General features: G+C 39.2%; 1 long non-coding RNA gene across 1 annotated transcript; it reads right to left on the bottom strand.

Moving 5' to 3' along the window:
* Positions 1 to 1,026: 1,026 nt before the first annotated feature.
* Positions 1,027 to 3,249, bottom strand: LOC139176330 (uncharacterized). Its single transcript, XR_011560745.1, has 2 exons — positions 2,769 to 3,249; positions 1,027 to 1,481 (listed from the first exon to the last, which is right to left on the bottom strand). It is a non-coding gene; the product is annotated as an uncharacterized lncRNA (long non-coding RNA).
* Positions 3,250 to 11,685: the final 8,436 nt, after the last annotated feature.

Raw genomic sequence — 11,685 nt, 5'->3', positions numbered from 1 at the left:
TTTGAGAGTTCCCCAAAGTCATAACATAAATGTATGTTTAAAAAACCCTCAGTCCCTTGGTGAATTTACTTTAACACATCACCTCCTGCATTTCATTACATGGATTAGTCTCTAAAAATGGAGAACAGCTGGCCTTCGCCTGCTGTGTAACCTCCTCCCATATTCTTCTCCAGGCTAAATAACCCCCAATTCCCTTAGCCTCTCATCCTAAATCCTATTTTCTAACATTTAAATCACTCTGCTGATCAACCTGGCCCTCTTCAAATTTACTCACCTCTCCGTTATGCTAAGCAGTCATAATTCATTAACCAGTCCTCAATCAGTAATAAAGCAGCTGCCACTCACTATGATGCCTGCTGGATAAGAAGTGGCCTGTTCAGAACAGTCACTGACACATAAAATGGAGTTGTTTCCAACTACTCTTTGGACTCATGCATTTGTTTATATTCATACCTATCAAATTACAGGTTTATGTAGTATGCACTGGGAGCCAGGCCTGCTTCTCTCATTAAGCAGACTTATACTGGTGTCTGCAGTGTTCCTGGCTGTGCTGGTGATACAGAGTGAATAATACAGACCTGTCCACCTGGTGCTCATATTCTCATGAGGGAGTCAAGTTCAGTTCAGTTTAGTCACTCAGTAGTGTCCTACTCTTTGCAACCACATGGACTGCAGCACGCCAAGCTTCCCTGTCCTTCACCATCTCCTGGAGTTTGCTCAAACTCATGTCCCTTGAGTCCGTGATGCCATCCAACCATCTCATCCTCTGTTACCTCCGTCTCCTGCCCTCAGTCTTTCCTAGCATCAGGGGCTTTTCCAGTTAGTTGGTTCTTCCCATCAGGTGGCCAAAGTATTGGAGCTTCAGCTTCAGCATCAGTTCTTCCAATGAATATCCTGGGCTGATTTCCTTTAGGATTAAATAAACTGTAGTTATTACGAAAAAGAAAATAAAGTATGAACACTGAGAAGAAAAAATAAAGCACTTATGAAATAGAAGGATGTTTAGGCATAGGGCACAATAAGAAGTGTGGTTATTTCTTCACTTTATTGCCTGAGAGCTAAAAGTCTGAAGCTCTAATAGTATAATAATAATGATGCTGATAAAAGCTGATGTTCATTGGGTGCTCATAGACAATCACCGTTATATAGGCCATTGTATATGAATTGTTTCATTGATTTATCTGAGTCCAGGCTTGTACTTCTCACTGCAAAACAGGTCAATGAAATGGGAGATGAGCTATTGGGGCAAAGAATAGCGACTCTATTCAGAAAGCTAGCAGACCTAGAAGATGATGGACTTGTGCCCCAAAGAATTATCATGCTTGAATTAGAATTAAATTTAGTATAAATTAAAATTGTTTTATATTAAAGAGGAAGGGAGTAAAGTTAAGCAGTTCCTGGTTTCAGTCATCCTCTGGAGGAGATATGTTACTTTCTTCCTTCCTGTAGTCCTTCACAGGTGGGCCTGGTCAGGATGTTTCCTGGGAGTTAAACAAAGGTTTTTTAGCTTAATGCCCATTACCTGGCAGCCAGGGTTCCTAGAGATGAGCCATTATGTATAATTTAATCTTATAGGCAACATCCCTCTAGTGAGTAACTTGTAATAGAATACAAAAGATTCTTCCCTATTACATCATTACAAAAACTTCACAAAGCAGATACAATTACTAGTCCCATTTCCTAGTGATAAAACTAGGGAAGAGTTTGAGTAACTTATCCAGCCATTACATAGCAAGGCCTGGAATCAGAATGAAGTCTTTATGAGTCTACAGCTTAAATTTTTAACCCTCATATGGTGCTGCTGGTATAAGTATGGGAAAATAAATTCTCTGCTTTTTCTGTAGCTTTGTCCTCCTAAGACAAGACGACTCTTTCCAGAAGGCTATTTCATGACTATCTTTTATTCTCAAGTATTCCCTTGGGGGAGAATCTCACACTATCACCCTACTCGAAGTAGCTTTGTAAGATATTCCTTCCAACTTGGACATTATTCTTGAGGTTTTAAAAAAATACTCATTTTTATTTATTTGACTGTTCTGGGTCTTAGTTGCAGCATGTGCACTCTTAATTGTAGCATGTGGGATCCAGTTCCCTGACCAGGGATTGAACGTGGACCTCCTATATTGGGAGTGTGGAGTCTTAGCCCCTGGACTACTGGGGATATCCCCTCCTTGAGGTTATTAAACAAGATTTTCTAGTTAGGGCATTAAATCGGCTCAACCAATGCAATTTTCCTCTCTCATAGGGTCAGTTGATATGGGCAATCTGACTGGATGGTCTGCCCTTAAACTAGCTGCTTCACGGACCACTGTGGTGGAGTCATTACACCAGGGTGACTCAGGATCAGTCACACAGGGCTTAAGACCTCAAGTCTGATGAGGTCTTTTGTCTACTCAGGGCATATGAATCCCAGCAAACAGACTCCAGCACTCTGGAGAATTTGCATCTGGGTTGTCCAGGCTCCTAGCTAGACGCCCCCGCCATGCACCCATCACCCCAACACAAATAATGAAATTCTCCACAGGTAGGAATTTTGAATTTTTCTTAATTTAGGAGACTGTAGTCTTAACTATATGATCCAGTTAATTTGTTTATAATACCTGTGTCTGGAACAAAGCTGGTGTGTAGAAATAAAAGAAGGTAGTTCATCATCTTGGCCATTGATGACTGTATTTAAGCCACAGATGATGGCAGGATTAATGTCAAGGTCAGGGTTTCTTACGGTCCCCTGCTCCCTGGTGCCCCGTGAAAGGTATGGCGTCACTCACCTTCCACTCTTGCTTCTCTTCTGTTTGTCGTCTTTACTAAAGGTCCGCTCCAGTGTTCTTGCCTGAAAAATCCCATGGACAGAGGAGCCTTGTGGGCTACAGTCCGTGGGGTCGTGGAGAGTCAGGACTCTTTGAGCAGCTGAGCACGTGCGTGCACGTGCGCAGGCACACAACCCACTGAATGGCTGTTCTCCCCACACCACTGTTTTGGTAGTCTTCACGCCCCCATCCATTCCTGTTTCTTCCCACCACAGGACCTCATCCACACTCTTTCCTGTGTTCATGGCAACACATGAGCTTCCTGGGGAAGGAGGACTGGTGCTTCTCTTTTACAGAAAGCTGGTGCTTTCTCTGTCTTTCAGTGCACTTTCCCCTCTGGCTCTGCTCGAGTCCTATGCTTGTTTTCACCGGCCATGCCCTTCTTTGGGCATTTTGCCTTTATAAATTGGACTTGGCTTGTTACGGGTCAGCGATTCTTTTCTGGCTAAGCTTATGATATTCTGCTTTCTGTAGGAGACAGAGTCAGGCTCATTATGTTGAAATAATGTTTGCTGCTTAAAAGTTCTCTCGTAGAACCTGGAGCTCTTCAGGGGAAAGATAACTGTATAAATCCAATAAAAAATGAATACATAAGTAGTAAGAGTCTGGCCAGTGCTGAGTACAGTAAGATTTTTTTTTTTTTTTGCTACTGTGTAAGAGACACTATAAATTACAATGTTTCAAAAGTGTGGCACTCTTATTAAAAGAATGAAGATTATGAGATAGTTTCCCTTTCTCCTGAGGATAAAGAGAATGCTGCTGCGGCTAAGTCGCGTCAGTCGTGTCCGACTCTGTGCAACCACATAGACGGCAGCCCACCAGGCTCCCCTGTCCCTGGGATTCTCCAGGCAAGAATACTGGAGTGGGTTGCCATTGCCTTTTCCAATGCATGAAAGTGAAAAGTGAAAGTGAGGTCAATATGTGGGCTTAAATTGTAGTGGAAGGAATTTGGGTTAGGCATAGTTTGTTTCCACAGGGCTATTTTATTTAAGTAGATCTGATCAGTATGTGAGGGTCATTAAAAATACACTGATGACAAGTGGACCTGCAAATGATGGATGCCAATCCTTTCCTCAAGCTGATTGCCATGCTGTGGGGACATTCTTCATGTGCTGGGTGATTCTGTGTGTGTGTGAGGGGAAGACACCTATAGCACATTGGGTTTCATTTCTGACTCATCAGTTGAGGTGGTATTGTGTTACAGGTGTAAGCTTGGGGATCAGAAAAATCAGTATATTCCAAAGCCAGTTTAACTTTGTGAGCTCAGGCCACTTATCCTTCCAGAGGCTTGGTTTTCTCACCTTGAACTTGAAGATGCTATCTCCTACCTACTAGTATTGTCAAGCAAGCAATTTACAATAGGATATATGTAAAGTGCATAGCATAGGGATTGGCACATAGCAAACCTCCAATAACTGAGTTAATCAAACTTGCGGTCTTATTATTCACACATCTCCAGATCTTAAATAAGTTACTGAGAGCAAGTATTCCCTTCCCTCCCCACTCCTCTTTGACAAAATTTGTTGTCAAAACAACAACAACAAAATGGCTTTCCACTTGGTATTATATTCTATACTACACACTCCAAACAAAACTGAGGAATCCACAGTTTAGTCTGGGGCAAACATCGAAAAGAATATCTTCAATCAATGATTCATGAAATAGTCTTCTCATTTTCAGACTGAAGAATGACCAGCCCCGGGCGTAGTAAACACATGTGCTGATATTATTGGAACTACAGCTGTAAAACCTTTTCCTGTGGCTTAAATACAGGTGAAATATCAGCAGGATTTCTTAAAATGACTTGCTGTCATCTTCCATGTTTTGATATTTTGTGGCTGATAGGTTCATGTTCTTTTAAAAAAATATTTATTTATTTGACTGCAGTGGGTCTTAGTTGTAGCATATGGGATCTAGTTTCCTGACCAGGGATTGAACCCAGGCCCTCTGCATTAGGAGCACAGAGTCTTAGCCACTGGACCACCAGGGGAGTCCCTAGGTTCATGTTCTTTATCGGTCATCCCCAGCTGAATTTAGAACCAGTAAGAGGGAGATTTATGATTAAGCAATTAGAGTTCATCTAAAACCTTTCAAAATTAGAGAGTAAAGAAAAGGCACAAATATACAAGACAACAGACGGGCAAAGAGAGATCAGCTGATGAAAAGTATCAGTCCTTTAGAACCTGAAAAGCAAGTGATACATACTGATTCAGTCATCACAGAAATCTACTGTGTTGTAGTACATGGGGCAAGCCTAGAAACAAGAAAATTTCTTCTAAAATACAAAATTCCAGGGAGACTGAATTACAGTTTTGTCTGGATATGTGCCTAGGAGTGGGATTGCTGCATCATAGGACATGGAGTTTAATTCTCTAGAGATGTGACATTAGAAGGTTTTTGCACTTGGGGCATCTGACACAGTCTAGGGTGGAGGTGGCATTTGCTATTAAAAGTCAAGATTTAATAAGTTTACTCACATAATGATTAGACACTATCTCACTGCTTTCCCATCTTCATTGCTTGGATGTGCACAGTTTATTTTGTCAACCTCACCCGATCCCCCACTCCAAGGGGATTGTAAAAATCCCTCCCATGCATAAAATGATGAGCCCAAGATAATGTCAAGAACCCCTCCAAAATCAGTGATTTTCAAGTTTGTGTGTTAAAATCTGTTAGGGGAGATTTAAAAAATTCCAATGCCTGTGTCTCGCCTCAAATTAGTTGAATCAAAATATCTGGGTTGATATTTTGGGATTGAAGTATCAGCACTTAAAGCAACCAGCAGCCAGGATTGGGAACCACTCCCTGGAGTGATGCCCATCAGTCAACAATGGTGTCCTTATCCCCAGAGCTGCTACTTTGCCCTTTAGTGTTTCCCTCCCTATCACTAAGCCTTTGAAGGAAATTTTAATGTGAAAGAGATGAAAACAAAAATAAAAAAATATTAGATTCAGAGAAACAATGTGTAAAGGAGGCAGACACTCCAAAAGCTGAAAATTCTAAAAAATATAATGCACATATGAAAAAAGAACAAACCACCACACAAAAGATAAAATTATAAAGCTAGAGAGAAATTTTTGAAATTAATACAACTTCATAGCAGAAAAAATAACCACTGAAAATTTATAAAGCTGCTCATAGAAGTTTCTCCCCAATGAGGAAAAATGATTAAGAGGCTGGCTCTGCTATTTTCTAGACTTTAGGCTAATTATTATAATTATTAGTATCTACTGTTTCTCCTTCTCAGTTTCCTTATATGTACAATGAGTTAATAGTAAATACTTTTATAGTATTATTTATAGAGTTATTGTGAGAACTAAATGAGCTAATAAATGTAACTTAGAACATAGTGGTGTTAATTGCAATAAGAGGAAAGATGAAATTTCCCTGGTGGTCTGGTGATTAAGACTTTGCCTTCCAGGGCAGGAGGTGTGGGTTTGACCCCTGGTTGGGGAGCTAAGACCCCACATGTCTTGTGGCCAAAAAATCAAAACATAAAGCAGAAGCAATATTGTAACAAATTCAATAAAGATTTTAAAAAATGATCCATGTCCAAAAAAAATCTTAAAAAAACCAAGAGGAAAGGACCCACTGAATACTGACATAGGAAATAAAAGCAGTGCAGCACATCATTGTGAAATTCCTCCAGAATTGAAGGAACAAAAGAGAAGAGATTTTGAAACTTTTTAGAAGAGAAAAAAAGATATACAAAGCTTTAAGCTTCTCAGTTTTAACCCTGGGAGCTGGAAGACAGGACAGTTACTCCCAGCTTAAAATTCCATACCCAGCTAAACTGATGTACTTGTGAAAGTGGTATAAAGACATTTGAAACATATAAGGAATCAAAACGATTATTCTGGCTATCTTAGGAGTAGATGGGAGGTTTTGTCACAACAAGATGAGAGCATAAAAAAAGAAGCAGAAGGATCCAGAAAGCCAGGGATTGAACATAGAGCAAAGAGAAAATCATCATTCAATGACAGAGTGAAGATTTTTGAACACACATTTGAGTATAACTGCAGAATAACTTTTTAGAAGTAGAATTACTTGGTCGGAGGATATATGAATTTTAAATATTGACAGATTTTGTCAAATTGGCATGTCTTTCTGACTTATTCCATCTGTTAGGACAAAGGGGTATTCCACTTCACTTTTAGTTTGTATTTCTATTTCTCTTAATATGAATGAGGTTAAGCATATTTTCATATATTTATGATCATTTGTTTCCTTTTCTGAAAAATGATCTGTTCAAATATGTTCAACAGTTAGTATTTTTACTAAATGTCCAGCCAACATATCCTATAATATGCCAATTATTAAGCTAGCCATGGAAAAATTTACTTTAGGGAAAAGGGTCAGATGGGAGTGGCAAATAATGAAACTGCTCAATAATAAGTGATACGACATGATCATATAAGTGATACATAAAATAAGTGATACATAAAATGTGTTGTATGGAACCATATTCCAGTGTTTTCATCTCTGATACCAAATTATAATTATTATGACACCTAAGGAGATCCAACCAGTCCATTCTAAAGGAGATCAGCCCCGGGTGTTCTTTGGAAGGAATGATGCTAAAGCTGAAACTCCAGTACTTTGGCCACTTCATGCAAAGAGTTGACTCATTGGAAAAGACTCTGATGCTGGGAGGGATTGGGGGAAGGAGGAAAAAGGGATGACAGAGGATGAGATGGCTGGATGGCATCACTGACTTGATGGACGTGAGTTTGAGTGAACTCCGGGAGATGATGATGGACAGGGAGGCCTGGCGTGCTGCGATTCATGGGGTCGCAAAGAGTCGGACATGACTGAGCGACTGAACTGAACTGAACTGAAGTTATGTTACTTTATTTGGAACAGCATTTTATCTGTTTTATTTTCCAGGGCTAAAGTCTCTAGTTCACATATCTATTTAAAATGTTTAAAGCTCACATTATTTCACATGCTGTAAAATAGACTCCCACCCCCATGTCTTCAGCCTTAGTCCTTTAACCCTACTTCTCCCCCCAGTGACTCTCACTTCCAGCAACATTGAATACTGGGTCCTCCCCTCCCCTGCCCTAGGTGCCAGGCTGTGACCTTCCTTGAGCTTGCTTCCTGCTGTCCCTTTTGTTGGAGTCTCCTGACCCCCCCTTAGTAGCCCTGTCCTCATCTTAAAGACTGGGCACAGATGTCACCTTTTCCAGCAGATTTCTGCTCTCTTCCAAAGTCAGAATAAAATAAACCTTCTGTATAATAACTTCCCAATAAAAATGTGTGCCTCCCTCTTATGATTTGCTTCTATACCATAGAGATTAAAAGCACTTTTGTGGAATCAGGTCTAGGTCTGCCATTTATCTACATTTGAATTCTGTGTTTTCTTGAGTAAGCCAGTGGCATCATTTAATGATGTCATTTTTCCCTGAACGAGGCTACTTTACTAATGCCTACACTCTAGGGTGGCAGTAAGTATAAGATGCAGTCCGTACCCACTGCCTGGCACACAGTAAGCGCACACAGTGTTCAGTCCCATTAGGAAGCTAGGAAGTCCCACTAGGATTATGAGGCTTTTCCATGCCCACTTTGATGGTCCACTGCTCTGCATGTTACAGAGATCCATCCTTTTATTTTTTTCCTTACAGTCATTTGTTTGTTTTGGTAGTGGTACAGTGATTTGGGGTCATTAAAAAGGAAAATGTCAGCATGTTGCTGAGCCAAACTGAGGATCAGTTATAAGCAGCTACTGATGCGGGCGTTCACAGCCAGCAGTCACTGGAGGACCAGCGTCTTGGCTGTTCTGCTGGTTTCAGGTTCCCTTCAGCTGCTAGGGGTTGAAAGGAGTGGTGTTCTCAGATTCTTATGCTGCCTCCCACACCCCCCACTTCTTTTCCTTGCTGTCTCCCATCCAGACCTCTTATCTCAGTCTCCCCAAGGTTACAAACCTATTTCCTTACTCCTTGCCACCTGGAGAGGAAAGACTTTTGGAGCCACCCTTAATCTCCCTCTTCTCTGTTTTGTCAGTTGAGTGAGAGGTATCCACTATGATCTTCTTTTTTCCCACCTCTCATTTTCCCTCTCTGCAGTCTAATTGGAAGATCAAACAGCAAATAACAATGATAAGAACAACAACCTTCTTTATGCTGTTTGTCTGCCATCTTGATATAATAGTCTGAATACACCCTGATATCAGCTGGATGGAAATGTTGGAGAAATGATTAATATTTCAGAGTAATGTATCTCACTATATACACTCCAACTGGCTGTGGTAATTTTTTATTGCACAATTGCTTATTGGTCCATATCTGAATCAGAACATGATCTCCCTGAGGTTGGTAACTGTATCTTAGACATTTTTGCTTTTCTTGAGGAGAAGGGGACGACAGAGGATGAGATGGTTGGATGGCATCACTGAGTCTATGGACATGAGTTTGAGCAAGCTCCAGGAGTTGGTGATGGGCAGGGAAGCCTGGCGTGCTGCAGTCCATGAGGTTGCAAAGAGTCGGACACGACTGAGTGACTGAACTGTCCTTTACCACAGTCTGAATACCTGGTGCTGTTGATTGTTGAAGATCCTGCCAAATACTATTATATAAGTGGCATTTAGGGTGAGAATTTTGATGCTTCACTAGCCTTAGCATTGTTTTATTCACTTGTATATTATTTATTGCAAAAAACATTTAAGGATGTAAGTTTGCCAGCATCAACATAACTTTTTTAAGTGAACACAATAATTTTGGTACAATTCTTTTCTTTCAGTATAAAAATTCAGTTGCAACAGTTCCCAGGTTCAGTATTAAGTGTTCACATTACAAATTCCGATAATATGCACACACAGTTATTGCTTTAGGGTAGTGGTTCTTCAGTGTGCTTTCAAGTCACCAGGGGATCTTGTTAAAGAACAGATTCTGATCCAGTGGGCCTGAGGTTTTGTGTCTCTAAGAAGTGTTCAGGTTATGCTAATCCTTCTGGCTCATGGAGTATACTTTGAAGAGAAAGGCTCTGGATTAAAAATAAAGTGCCTCATGGAATATAGGAACAAGGCAAATAGATTACAAATTCTATTATATGATGTCAATATGGCATCAAAGCATAAAGAAAAAAACCCATAATGGCAAAAAAAAAAAACACCCATAAAGTTTTCAGTAACATTTACTGAAATTATATGCAAATAATAATCACAACATAAGCAAGACTTCTCTCTCTTAATAACTAGTAGCAAGCTTCAAGGTAACTTTATTCATTGATGATTGTTGAGATGTCTGCTGATTTTTAAAATAATTTCTTCAGGTGTTATAGTAAAATTTAGATGACTTTTTTTTGCTAATATAAATGTTGACAAATACACATCTGATTTTCAAAGAAATTCTGCTTTATTACAAGTGGCAATTATAAAACTGTAGTGATGAAACATCAAGTCCTGAAGACTGATATCCACTTACATTATGAATTATTTACAGTTAAACTACCACATGTAGATTAATTCTTTATTATACTAATGAGAAACAGCAATGTGTGCCATTGGCAGAGCAGAATTTAATTTTAGTTCTAGAGAAAATCTCAACATAGATTAGTTCATATTTAACAATTTAGTATATGCAAAATCAGGCACAAAAATATTAGTTAATGTTTGTAAAGTGCTCTGCAAACAGTAAATAATTCTTATCATGCTGTGTCTTTATTTTTATGTATACTATGCAGTGGTGAAAGCTAGTGTGTTTGCCAGACAATAAAAAGATATTGTTTTGTATTAGGAAACATCTATGGGAAAGCATCTGAGCATTTTGCTGCTTGAAAGTTGAGTTAATTTCATAGGAATTAAGAAAATTTAATAAGCTTAAATGTCTCATAGAGGTTGTTCAACAGATCATGAAACAAATGTCTCCTCTGATGTAAAGAGATAATTTCCAATAATGTTTAATGAATTGAAGAAAAATGATACGATTTCCTCCAGCAAGGATACTGCTAAATTTCTAGGCATACATGCTCGGTACTCACCCTCAGTATTTCCCACATCTGTTCTTTCCCTCTAATTCCTGCCTCAATAAAGCAGAAGTTTTGCCTGATTACTGATGTGTACTTGCCACTTGAGAGTATGTGTGTACACACATATGCACACACAGCACTGAACTGTTACTATTTTATGTGCAAATTAATTGAATACATTCAGGCCAAAGATGTAAGGCTGTAAAAGGATTATATCTATTACTAAAATTTCCAAGGGTTCACATTTTTTCTAAGCGGTTATATTGTTGGGAATTTGGGGGCTAGTTTTTAGTGTTTGTCTATTATTTATACTTTTGATGACTACAGCACTTAGGTCCCCAATGTTTCTTCGTGGGTTTCACTTGTTGGAAGGACTTCACTCATCCACAATAGACTTGGAGACTTGAGATTGAAGGATAATAATTATTTTTTTTTCCTTTACAAGTTTTAGAACAGCAAAGATGCAAATTAATGTCATGTCATTTACCTGTCAGAAAGTCCCCTTAACTCTCATTCCAAAGTCTATATTTATTTAGGTGCACCCCCAGTGACTTTTTCTGGATTCATAAGCTGAAGTAGAAAAGCAGCAGCACATTGAAGAAACCTAAGGATGGGCACTGTCCTAAGAACAGGTATACTAACAATAAGAATAGAAAGATCAGACTCATGGCAAAGCAAAAGAGAAATAAGTGTAAAAATGATTGTAAAACATGCAAGAAAGCATGCCATACGTCGATAGACTTTAGAAATCTGTCTGTAACAACAGTTCTAAATAATGGTCTTAAGTAAAAAGACAGGTAAAATTAATTTCAGTGTACTCTGATTGAAAAGATAGGATGGTCATAATTTGCGATGAAAACCTGCTTCTAATTATGTCAGGTATCAGGTTTACATTCTAATCTGGAGCAAAGCC

The sequence above is a fragment of the Bos indicus genome, chromosome 16 (assembly GCF_029378745.1).
Source record: "Bos indicus isolate NIAB-ARS_2022 breed Sahiwal x Tharparkar chromosome 16, NIAB-ARS_B.indTharparkar_mat_pri_1.0, whole genome shotgun sequence".
Lineage (NCBI taxonomy): Eukaryota > Metazoa > Chordata > Mammalia > Artiodactyla > Bovidae > Bos > Bos indicus.
The sequence above is the reverse complement of the archived record's forward strand: the minus strand, read 5'-3'. Positions and strand labels throughout refer to the sequence as shown.